Source organism: Dermacentor andersoni, chromosome 2 (genome assembly GCF_023375885.2).
Source record: "Dermacentor andersoni chromosome 2, qqDerAnde1_hic_scaffold, whole genome shotgun sequence".
NCBI lineage: Eukaryota > Metazoa > Arthropoda > Arachnida > Ixodida > Ixodidae > Dermacentor > Dermacentor andersoni.
Window position 1 is genome coordinate 15,848,984 of NC_092815.1, and position 12,276 is coordinate 15,861,259.

Genomic DNA, 12,276 nt, shown 5'->3' on the forward strand with positions numbered 1-12,276 from the left:
TCCGCAAGAGGATAAGCTAGAAGAGATAGACAGCAGGCTCTCGCACATGTGGGAGGCCAAACAATGGCTGCAGAAACGATGGAAAACGCAGAAACATAAAAAAATATTATGGGGTTTTACGTGCCAAAACCACTTTCTGATTATGAGGCGCGCCGTAGTGGACTCCGGAAATTTTGACCAGCTAGGGTTCTCTAACGTGTACCTAAATCTATACGTACACGGATGCTTTCGCATTTCGCCTCCATCGAAATGCGGCCGCCGTGGCCGGGATTCGATCCCGCGACCTCGTGCTCAGCAGCCCAACACCATAGCCACTGAGCAACCACGGCGGGTGCAGAAAAATAACAAGAGATTAAGGAAGAACATAATCTTGCTAAGACATTGTTGAAGCATGGGCAAGTTGGTGTGACATTCTTTTACAACAGCGCAAAGGACTAGGACAAGACGAGTGCACATATACAGCGCTGAACTTACACCTGGTTTTACTGAGGCGATTTACACTGCTTAAATGCGGTGGCAACCAATCTCAAATGAAAATACACAAAGACGCACAAAATTGGCCGGAATGACAGTACCTGAGCACGGGGCTACAGTGAAACATGAACAGCTGTGCACGTGTTTCCAATTTATCTTCAAGAAAACGCAGTTCTTTTTCTGACAGAGCTATCGAGGCTGCGCTTGCGCACTTGCCTTTGAATTCGTGGATTTCATGGGCTTCAATAATCTCTCTAGTGGTTTTTGTGCGATTATCTTACAACACGCTGGAGAATAATAACGAAAGAATAAGGAAGCACCTTGTTATCCCATTTTCAGTCAGTGAAGCGTGTAAAGGAACACAGCAAGAATTCTTGAAAGAGGTCGAACTCAAATACATATCACAGGCATCGCCGTGTATTCATCCCGAATACGAGGAGGAACAGAACTCCGATCTCGATGAAGAGTTTAGCGAAGCAGAAATAACAGCAGTCCAGCACAAACTCAACACCAAATCGGCACCGGGCCCAGACGCCCTTACAGACAAGACACTCGGAAAGCTGGACGACGCGTCCACTGGCAAACAGAATATATCAACGAGTGCTGGAAACAAGGAAAGATACCGAAGCATTGGAAGACGGCACAAGTCATCCTAATACCAAAGCCTGGCAAACAACTACGACTCGGGAATCTAAGACCCATATCGTTAACTTCCTGCATGGGCAAACTAATGGAGCATGCCTTCCTCGCGAGGCTCGCCAACTACACAGAAGACAATGACTTACTCCCTAACACGGTGATATGATTCCGAAGAAACCTGTCTACACAAGACGCCGTGCTGCAGCTGAAGCACCAAGTAATAGACGAACCAAGGAGATCGACTCGAGCCATCCTCGGGCTCGATCTCAAGAAGACATTCGACAATGTGGCACACCAAACCATATTGCACCAAATCAGCAACCTTGGCTTGGGCGAGCGGATGTACAACAATGTACGAAACTTCTTAACGGAAAGAGAAGCAAAAATCACGGTAGGAGATCTGACGTCCGAGAAAGTGCCTATTGGCAGTGCAGGTACACCGCAGGGATCGGTTATATCGCCTATGTTCTTTAACCTGGCTCTTACTGGTCTTCCTAGCAAACTACAAAGAATCGAAGGACTTAACCATACAATCTATGCAAACGACATCAGACTATGGATAAACGATGGCAGTGATGGATCGCTTGAACAGAAACTACAAGAAACAGTTGAAACAGTCGAGAAATACCTAGAAGGCACCGGTCTAACATGCTCGGCCGAAAAATCTGAGCTGTTGCTGTACAGACCAACGCTAAAGGGGAGGCCTCCCGAGAACCACAACGCACAAACCTACACAGACATACAACTCATGACCCAAGATGGACAACCCATACCCAAAGTCGAGAAGATAAGGGTGTTGGGAATGATCATAGAAGCTAAGGGCGCCAATGGAGAAACTATTCGCAAAATCGAAGCCAATGTCTCTCATACGATGCGATTGATCAAGAGCATCACCGAAAGGCACGAGGGAATGAAAGAAGCAAGCGTCATGAGAATCATCCAGGCGTTCGTCATAAGTCAGATCACGTATGCGGCAGCATACCACAGATGGTGCGCCGCAGAAAAGAAGAAGCTAGACGGCCTTATTAGGAAGGCATATAAACAAGCGATTGGACTCATGCTAAGCACGAGCACGGTGAAACTCCTAGAGCTGGGACTGCACAAAACGCTAGAGGAGCTAATAGAAGCGCAACGTATAGCACAATACGAACGCCTCTCCAAGACGACGGCGAAGAACTACGGAAGAAACAAGGACGCGGTCTTTGTAGACGCAGCACGTTGACGCTGCACGAAGGGGACTGACACTTAGTCAGGCATTCGTGCCTTTTTGTCAGCCTCTATGACAGAGATTCTTTGTATTTTTTCTGTCAAATGAACATTCATTCATTCACAAATGCAGCTTTGTCGCAGCAGTACTTAACCACAACAGACAATGCTGCAGAAGCTTTACTATGAACACTACACGCATCGAAACGGCGGAGGAAGCGCCTATAGCTCGCACAAACCAGCGCACAAACCAACGCATACTATATAATCAGTGATTCCCAGACGGTGGTACGCAACTTCGCGAACGGCCGGATCGTTGTTCCGGCCGGATCGTTGACCAGATCGGCCTTGTTGTTTCGGCCGAACGGCCGAAACAACAAGGGAAGACAGACGCGTCCAAATCCTATGGACACCAGCCTACACCCCCGACTCAACGGGAGAGGACAACCCTAACGCGGCGGCACACAACGTAGCTCGAGAACTCACTTTCCGAGCTGCGACGAACGTAGACCCTTCGACAGGGCCCTCTCGAATAACGGGAACGAGAAGACAGAATGAGCAGGTTCAACGACATCATCAACCATTACAAGTTGCAAAGATGCTCTTATCCACCACTCCATCCACAACTCAGTAGATCGCAAGCTGTCCAGTGGCGACAACTACAAACCGAATCATACAAGACTCCGATACTAATGCACGCTATTTATTCAGACATATACACAACAGATAGATGCTAAGTATGTGATACCAGAGCCACGCTAGAACAACACATGCTATGGGAATGCCAGGGACTAATACAGGACAGTGCGAGCGCAGCCTCCGTCGACAGCCTCCGCGCGCGATGGCGGGCCGCGGTGCTCAGCTCGCGCCTGGAAGACCAACTCTGGGCAGTCCAGCGGGCCAAGGAAGCCGCCGGGAGGCATGAACTCTTGGCCGTGGCCTCGGCGGGTGCCCTAGCCCACTAACTCGCCGGACTCGTTTTGATTCGAAATAAAGTTTTCTCGCTCACTCTACGCTTCGACCGTTGCACTTATTCTTCGCCACCCTCTTAGGCTAACCTCCTACTTTTTGCCACCAAACTCAACATTTACTGTCTGGCTTCCAGCGTCGCTCTCTGTACAGAAAAACAAGCTATATTCCCTGCTGGACCATCTCTTTATTGCCCCCTAGCTTTTCCAGTACGCACTGGCATTTGACCCTATATTCGCCGGTCACTATATAGATTCATCTGACCACCCTCAGTTCAGCTTTCTTTATATCTTTCCAACATTATTATTGTTTTTTTAGATGATCTGATTGACTGACTGATCGACTCTTGCGCCTCAAGTCAGCAATGCGGCAGTTGCCTTCGGAACCTCAACCAACGACTCATCACAAGAGCGCCACCAAAGCGGCTGTAAGATGGGCTGAACTCCGGCTAAACCCATTATGTAATTATCTCTACTATCGCAAGTTGGATTCAGAACATCCCAGCATGCACTTTAAATAGAGGAATCCGAATGTTTCGTTATCAAAGCAAAAGGAAAAAGCCTGTCAGTTTGAACTTGACTAGGACGAGAGAGAAACTGAGGAGCAACGTCGCACTGAGGTCAGGTCGCTCGAAGACAGAGGGTCGCTGCCACTCGTTCGCCGACTCACGTCCGAAGCGACAGCCAGGTCACCACCCCTTCGCTTCGCTGCGATAGAGCAGGGCGCGCGGGCAGTCCGGAACAAAAACACTCGGCTCGAGCGAGCGCTGTCGTATCGCAGCCCCCGTTGAGCTGACATCAGCATCACAATGCCCAATTAGGCGCATCGAGGAAGGGCCCGTATTGTATCGCATCCAAGATTAACGACGACGCGCGGGCGCGGTTTCTCGCATAGTCGCCGGTTAGTAATCAGCTCGGTCCGACGAAAAGAGCGCGCGCGAGCAACTTGCATGGCTGGACCGGCCCGTTTTGCACCGGCGTTTTAGAGAAGCAATCTCCGTCACGAGGCCCTGAATGTTCGGGGTGGCCGCGGCCGGGTCATTGAGCGAAGTTCCCATTGTCTTCCCAGTGGCCGCGCTGGTGCACGAGTTACAGCCATCGGCTGTAATGCGTGCCGGGCAGCGAATGAGCGCGTAGCCACGTATACACACACATGCCACTCGCGAGCGAGCAGGGTCGGGAGCAACGAATTCGGAACACCGAGGGCACGTGCTCATGCCGCAGTGACTTATCGCGAGCGAAGCTTTTCGGCGCCGGCGGTGCATGCCGGTGTGGCGCGGTTTCCTTTGGGTATCGACCATTCGCGGCGACCTCGAAAGGGCTGATTTCACTCCTCTCGCACCTTCGCACGGATGGGGGGGGTCACTGGCCACGCGCTTTTGGGCCGTGCATGCAAGGGCGAAGCGCGGGGTCAATACATGCAGAAGAGAAAAGAAAACTACGCGCTGTCAAGGTCAGTGGGACTCGGCTCGGAGCTGTTCCATGAGTCGCGGCATCTCCTACGAAGCATCGATCAGCGACGGCTTCATATGGGAGTGCACGACGTTCAATTCTCGACGGTCCGTGACGGAGGGAAACGCTCTTCACCACTGCTCTGGTTGCAGAGAGAAACACTCTTACCGCTGCGAGTTCGCCATTTCAGGTTGCTTCTTCATTTTTGAATTCGTGTGAACGGAAGGCCCGATCTTGGTTCTGTCAGTATACGCTTTGTGGGAGTTATATCCGCTGCTTTACTTTTGAGAGAGTAGGGCTCGGCCGCTAAGCATTCGGATGTGCGGCTAAGGCGTGAGATTTTTCGCGAGTGCAGAGTAGAAAGTGTCCAGTTGCACCTTCGCCTCTGGGTTTTTTGAGACGCGACGGATGCGGCGAGAGCCCTGCTTTCGTGGGGTTTTGTTTGCGCATTGTGAGGGGGCTCGATCGATCTTGTTGGACAGGGCGGTAGGCTTTGCATGAACTGCAACGTGTGAGTTGAAGTATAGCTTCAGTGCTCCCAATTCGCGTGTGCCTCAAACAGACGAGAACTACGTTACACCAGCTCCATTTGGGTCAGCATTGCGTCAGCCCTGGAGATGACGAGTTCTCTCGTCGAAACGTTGGCTCTGGGCTGAAGTTTAAGCTCCTCGTCCTCCGGTACTGTTCAACCATATCGGCTTCATACCGTTTCGTATCGTAGAAGCAGCTTAGGCTTCATGCTAACGCAAGTTATTATCTGCGCGACGGCAAACCAAGGCAACGCGGTAGAAGGGTTAGGAGTAGCATGGACTCACCCGAAGAGGTGGGCGCCCGTCGCGTTGCATTGCCCGAGTCGAATTGACACTAGGCGTCCGTCTGCTTAAACAGTAGCTATGCTCAAATATAGAAGCTACATATAGAAGCTGTGTAATCTTACGTAATAAACGTCCGTCACAGATGCAACATTACGAGATGTTGCATTTTGCGTCGAAGGCCCACGGACAAAATCCCCTCTGAAATTCCGTACAAGAAACTAAATTCAGCTTCTAAACGACGGTAATACATACCCAAAGCGAAGTAAAAAAAAACACGCAGCGAACGATTCATAAGTCAACGTATAACGCAAGTTTAATCAAGTGCATCATAATTGCAGCTTATACTTATATCACACACCATTGCGGTGCGCAAATTCGTCTGGCAGCCCTATTCCGACGCGCTGTACGTATGACCGAGAAACTGCGCTTCTAAGTCTGCGTTCAGTACACTGCTGTGCCTGTTCTTCGTCTTATTCGACGAGGCCATCACGTCTTACAGCGTTAACCTCTTTTTTATAGCAACCAAATTACCATTCCTCTGCCACTTTCAATGAATAGCACCGCGAGGAGACGCGCACGGAGGCTCATTCTGGACTGGCTATGACATGCGTCTCGGCGGCGGCTACCTGCCGGGAGATAAGGGAGTTTCGCCCGAAGTGTGGTCGTGCGCAATGTTTTTAGCTCCTGCAGGCGGAGCCAGTGCGGCCCTGAAGGAGGCAAAGCTAGCCGATGCCCAGAACGCGCTCGGGGAAAGCGCAGCCTGTGGGAGGTCGTCACGCTGCGGCTGAGTCGACGACGACGCTTCATCGGTCAGCGATCGGCTCAGGCCCCGTCGTGCGTCGTTACACGCTCCGCCGCGCACCGCTCGAGGAAGTCGGCGGCTGGACATGCAGGGCAGGGCGCACTCTCTTGAGAAGCCACGTCGCGCACACGGCAAAGGCAGGAGGCGGGGTAACTAGCGGGTCACGATCGGGCAGAAAACGAACCGAGTCGGTGGGTGGCGTGAAATATCGTCTCTGCTTTTTTCGGAATCAAGCATCGAGGCTACGCGAGCAGGTCCAACAGGGCAGCACAACGACGCGAACGAGCGTTGCAATTGCAGGGGCAGAGAAGACAAGAAACGCATGGCGGCCGGTGGCTTTTATAGTTCCACGTTTCACGAGGACGGCGTGCTGCGATGCTTTCGCTCAACGTACAGACAACGTCGAACAGCGGCAGGGATTTGTTTAGTGCGAAATATGAAGTGTTTGTTAGCGCTGATGTGTACAGGGAGACGATCCAATGCGTGACCTGTTTCCGTGTGCGCGAGATGTTTGTGTAATTTGTGCTGTGTTTGGCATGTTGCCCTCGTGAGAAACGTGGCTAGCACCTGGAGGTAAAATCATATTTTGTGGACGTTGAGATAAGCTTTTTTCTTGTGTTGTGTTCGTGCGTTTCGTTCGTAGCATTTGCAGCCCTTTTATGCTCAGTCATCGTGTCCAACAAAAGCGCGCTAACAGACGACGCATGCAGGCGCTAACAATTCGTTGGACGCAACTTATACGAACTATAACAAAATAATCGCGGACGGATTTCCTGAATCGAAATGTGGGATTCGCACAGCCTGGGGCTGTGTCTTGTACTACCACTGTCGCTTACACTTCCGGGTGACGTACCGCCTGAGGCGACGTTTCGCCGTGGCGAATAGCATTCTCCGACATCACGTCGGTCCTGCTGTCCACCGTGTCAACGCTATAACAGCCACGCAAGGTTCAGGATAAGTTCACGAGCCCGTAAACATATTTCGTCACTTCCGCTTCCGATGCTATAATTAGCGCGCCTTTGGTATTTTTATTTCAGTATGGAAGTGTTTTTTTCCGAGCGTGAAAGAAGCCCGCGAATACATGCAAAGTACCTCGAGCGGCCAGTCCGGCGGCAATGTTGCGTGTATTCGCGGGCTTCTTTTATGCAGCACGTACTGAGCAACAGAAAGCTGTATCGGGAGTTTCTCATGTTGCTCTCCAATGTTCTCATTGACACCTTTCGTTTAATTATAACACTGGAGTTGAATAATTAAGACTAATTATGAAATTAGTCGGAATGAAAAAAAAAGATTAGTATCTCCAAGCGACGGCAAACATTACCAGGCTTGGTTCTGTCCACCTACGTTGCATTTGCATACGTTTACATCTGGTGCACGATAGTTGGAACACCTTGTATATTCAGACAACCTTGTTGCTAATATACAGGGTGTCCACATCAGACCTCCCTGATTTCAAAACGAAAAAAGAAAAGCACTATGATATATTGATAGCTGCACTTTTAGGCATCATTTTAATCAACTCAATATGTCTGGTGGCTTCCGTAGAAATTCGTGTCGAAAATTTAGTTGGACAGCAATGGGTGACTTCGTTTCCGCATACCACACCAAACATTCGGCTCTTTCTTGATATATTGTCGTTTTTCATATTTATTCAGCACCTGAAACTAAACAAGAGGTTAGAAAAAAGTCAACAAAAAGCGTTTTGGATTGCTTTAAATCATGCCACAAACCGCATGTTCCTATGTATCGTAGTTTTTTTTTTCGAAATCAGAGAGGTTTTATGTGGACACCGTGTATATTCACATGCCCCACGTGCGAACTTGCGCTGTTGAACGGCTGTGCTGCTATTCCGTGCAGCGTGCCCAGACAGATGCACTGGGAGCCGGGCTACATACAGGTCCCGTATCATCGGACGCGTTTCGGTGGTGGCGATACCGTGTGCCGCCACACTACTTCAATGCTAATCGTATTAACGTCGACGTTCATCGTGAGACGGGGGGTGCCGGATTTCTTTTCTTTCTCAAATGCGATACCGACATGCTATTCAGCACGCAGAGTGCATGGCGCAGTCCGGACTCAATTTCGCAGGTTCTCCTCAGCCTACGGTTGATTTTAACGCCTGTAGTAAGCTTCTCCAGGTTTCTCTTGCATAGATTCAATAAATTACAAAAGCTAGGTAGTCTCTGGCACCGCCCCTCCACTCCATCTTTCCCCCGGCTTTGCTGCTGGCAGTTAAAAAAGAAATATACATAAAGAAGTTTCAGTTTCGCCCGAAACGTGGAGCATCGACTGCGATAGTAAATTAGCGGACAGCTATAAGAAGTAAGACCGCATAAACTTGTAAACATATGCATACTAACTAAATTAACAAGCATGGTGCCACGCAAACATGTACACGATCATGAACAGCAAACATGAAGATATCTCACTCGATGACCGCGAAAACTCGCTGTCCAAATGCTGGAGTGAGGAAGTGCGGCAGCAGCAGCGAGAGAATCGACCTTCGTGCTGCGTTTCGCATCAACGCCAACTAAGCCGCGAAAACACAGCGCACGGCCGGCTCTATCCCCGTCGCAGATGGTTTTCAACATACAGCGGCCCCGGTGGGCGCCCGCGGCCGCCCGTGCCACCCCGAGTAGAACGCGCCTCCGCCTCGCTGTCAGCGCACTCAAGCAAACACGAGCACATCACACTCAATGACTGCGGACACTGGCTGTGAAAACGTTAGTGTGAGCAAGCGCAGCAGCAACAACAAGCGGCGTGCTGTCGATCGCTTCAACGCAAACTGAGCGACCAGAACGCAGCTCGCACGAAGGTATGAGCCATCTGCAGATCGCTTTCAAGATGCGGCGCGCGCGATCCGCACCCGGCCGCGGAAAGTACGCAGTTGCTGGCGTAGTAGAAGGCACCCCCCTCCCTTCCGCGCTGCCTCACTGCTGCCCTCCCTTCCGCGAGCGAAATTGAGCCGCGATCGTCAGTTCCCGTTGCGCCCGGTTGCGAAATACGAAGTCCATGCCAGAGCACAACGTCGCCCTCCCTCCCATCCCCCTACAGCCTTTCGCGCGACGGAAGACTGCGTATTTGCTCCCCACTTTCCTCCGTCACGCGCGCCAGAATGAGCCGCGATCGTCGGCTCCCCTCGCGTGCTTTCACATGCACATACAGCATACGCCGCGCGACGACGGTGCTATCGCCCTCGGACTTTATACGGAACATCACGCCGACGCCGACGGCAAACTGCGCCTGGATAACTGCAGGATGACAGCACTAGGCATTACAGGTCAACGTCAAGACGACAAGACGCCTGCATCTTTATCCTGTTGGATCGGTTAACTGAAGAGACACCCTCACCTGGCCGGTTTGGGCGTTGAAGACAGATGAGCGTCGTTCCGTAGATCACGCGGAGGTAGTCGTGTTACACCCATTTACTATGGCAAACAATTTTCCATGACGCAATGAATTCCTGTTTAAGCAACGATTGATCGTAGTGTGTGAAATGGAATCTGATATTCTTACATAACAAGTAGTTTTCCAGTCGAACATTTAGTCTCGCTGAGTAATTTTATGTGGGACAAGCGTGTTTCGCCACTACCACCTTTAAAGAAAAATGTGATGTTCCCATTAATTTTTTGTGAGGGAAGGTACGCAGCGAAATTAACTCAACATTCAAATGAAAGAACGCTCGCTCGTCTTCTCGGAAGAGCCGCGCTCTCCGCCTGTAGAGGTTGCGTCACAGCTGCGGCTTCTGCATCACTAGTGGCGCTTGCAGCACAGACACGTCCCCGTACTGGAGCTAGCTAGCCTACCGCGCACTACCCCATATTGAACTAAGACTGGCTCAGCGTAGTTGGAGTTACTGTGACCGCAAGGACAGCGATCAGTAGCACTGATGCCTGACGAAGAGCGAATCTTTACGGGCTGCGGAACCGCTAACGCTGAATTTGAACCACCCCATCCTTACACAAGGACAAATGCGTTCGCTGGCGGGAAGCGCATGATTGTTCAACTATGTGACGCGGTCCATTGACACGCTGGCCGTGTCGACTCATGTGGGAAGCGTCGCTACACGTTCGCGAGCTTGCTGCTCTCGATTAGCCATTGTTTGTGAGCAGACGAGACACGTGTGGCGAGGTATGGCGGCAGTAACTGCTTTGGCTACAAGTTGTATGGAAACATTCTTCGGTTCAATGACGCCCTTTATCTGTCTACACACATCGTGTCTCGGCGTCGACATTTGTAGTACGCGTCCTTTCGGAGTTGAACCGCTCGCTTCAGCGATGAACGCTGGAGGGACACGGCGTCCCTGTGTGTAAACATGCATATATACCATCGAGGCGGTCTTCTGCCGTCGAGCTTTCCGCGTGACCCGAATGTTCGTCCACACAGTTCCTCGCGCGCGTGCGAGAGAGTTTTCCTCCGATGCCGGCGATACGCGCCGGTTGCTTCCTCCGACCATTACTTTCGGTGTGACCCCGCCGACGGTGCGGGGAAGTCACGCAAACAGGAAGGGAGTATACTGTAGCTCTACCACGCAGAAAAGTTGGCAGGGGTTCGACTAACCGAACGCTTGCAACGTAATATCTTTAATATCTTTGGAGTTTCGGATATGAACATTATAAAGAAATAGCGCAGATCACACGAGCTGCGGGAATCGGTTTAAGCGATCGACTCTGTTCTTCATTAGCGGCCATTTGCCCCAACCTAGAGCACAGGACCAATTTATACATTTTCACCGGGAAACACCACGCTCAGCATAAACTGGCGACGCTCGAACATGCGATCCCACGCATTGCGATGGCTGTATGACGACGACGCAATGGCGATGACGGCATGACGACACTGAAATGACAAAAGTGTACGACGAAGTGTGACGACAACAGTGCGAAGACACTGCACGAGGACGATGATGCTGGAAAGATGATGATGGTATGATGACGACGACATGACGACGATGGAATGACGACGATATAAGGACGATGACTGAACGACTACGACGGCATGCTAACAGATGCACGACGACCGCTTGACGATGGAATGACTACGATGGCGCGACGCAGAGGGGCGCGCTTGGTTTTGATATTGCCTGGATTAAGCGTTGAAATTGGATGAATATCCGGAATTAGATGCGAGTTCTAAGATAATTAATAGGAAACATTGTGCACTTAACAATGACTGCGTCGAAGTCTGCCATATAAATAACCACCCCCAAGGCCCTAATTGAAAAAAAAAGTTAACAAATTTTTCTTAATTAGTAGTTTGAAAGACGTTATTGGGGGGGGGGGGGATATGTCTGCCTCGCCTAGCAAATGATCTGCAAGAACGTCATGTTCGCTACGCTAAAACACCCTTTCTTAAGAAAAAGAAATGTACTGTTTAAAAAATACGAATATAAAAAGAACACCATGTGTACGTGATGCTGGTTTGCATTACGTCCGGTAACGCCTCATCGTGCCAGACAGCATGCTGCAGCGAGCATCCTCAAAGTGTGGGAAAGGAGCAAAGAAAGCTTCACTTTAAAAATCTTAGTCAGGGTCCAAATTCAGCTTTTCGTCCGTAAGAAATCTTTGTCACTGGTACGACCGCAGCCTAGGTATACGTTTACATTTAGGATTGGTCGGTGCCCGTTTTTACAAACCTTTTTTTAGCCTAATAACTAGTTTGTAAAAACGAACCGCGAACTCCGAAGAAGGGAAACATCTCTATTGTCTGACGTCTGTAGCTTTAGCCGTCCCCGCTTTTGTAGGGGGCGCTGAGCGCTGGCGAATTGCTTGTTGGAAACTAAAAAAAAGGAAAAAGAAAAAAGAAACCGAAAAGCTGGTGGAACAGGGAGACACGAGAACTGATCGCCGAACAACAAAAAGCATCGCGAAAACAGAGGGAGGCAAACAAAAAATAAATAAATAAAAAGAATCGCACTTGC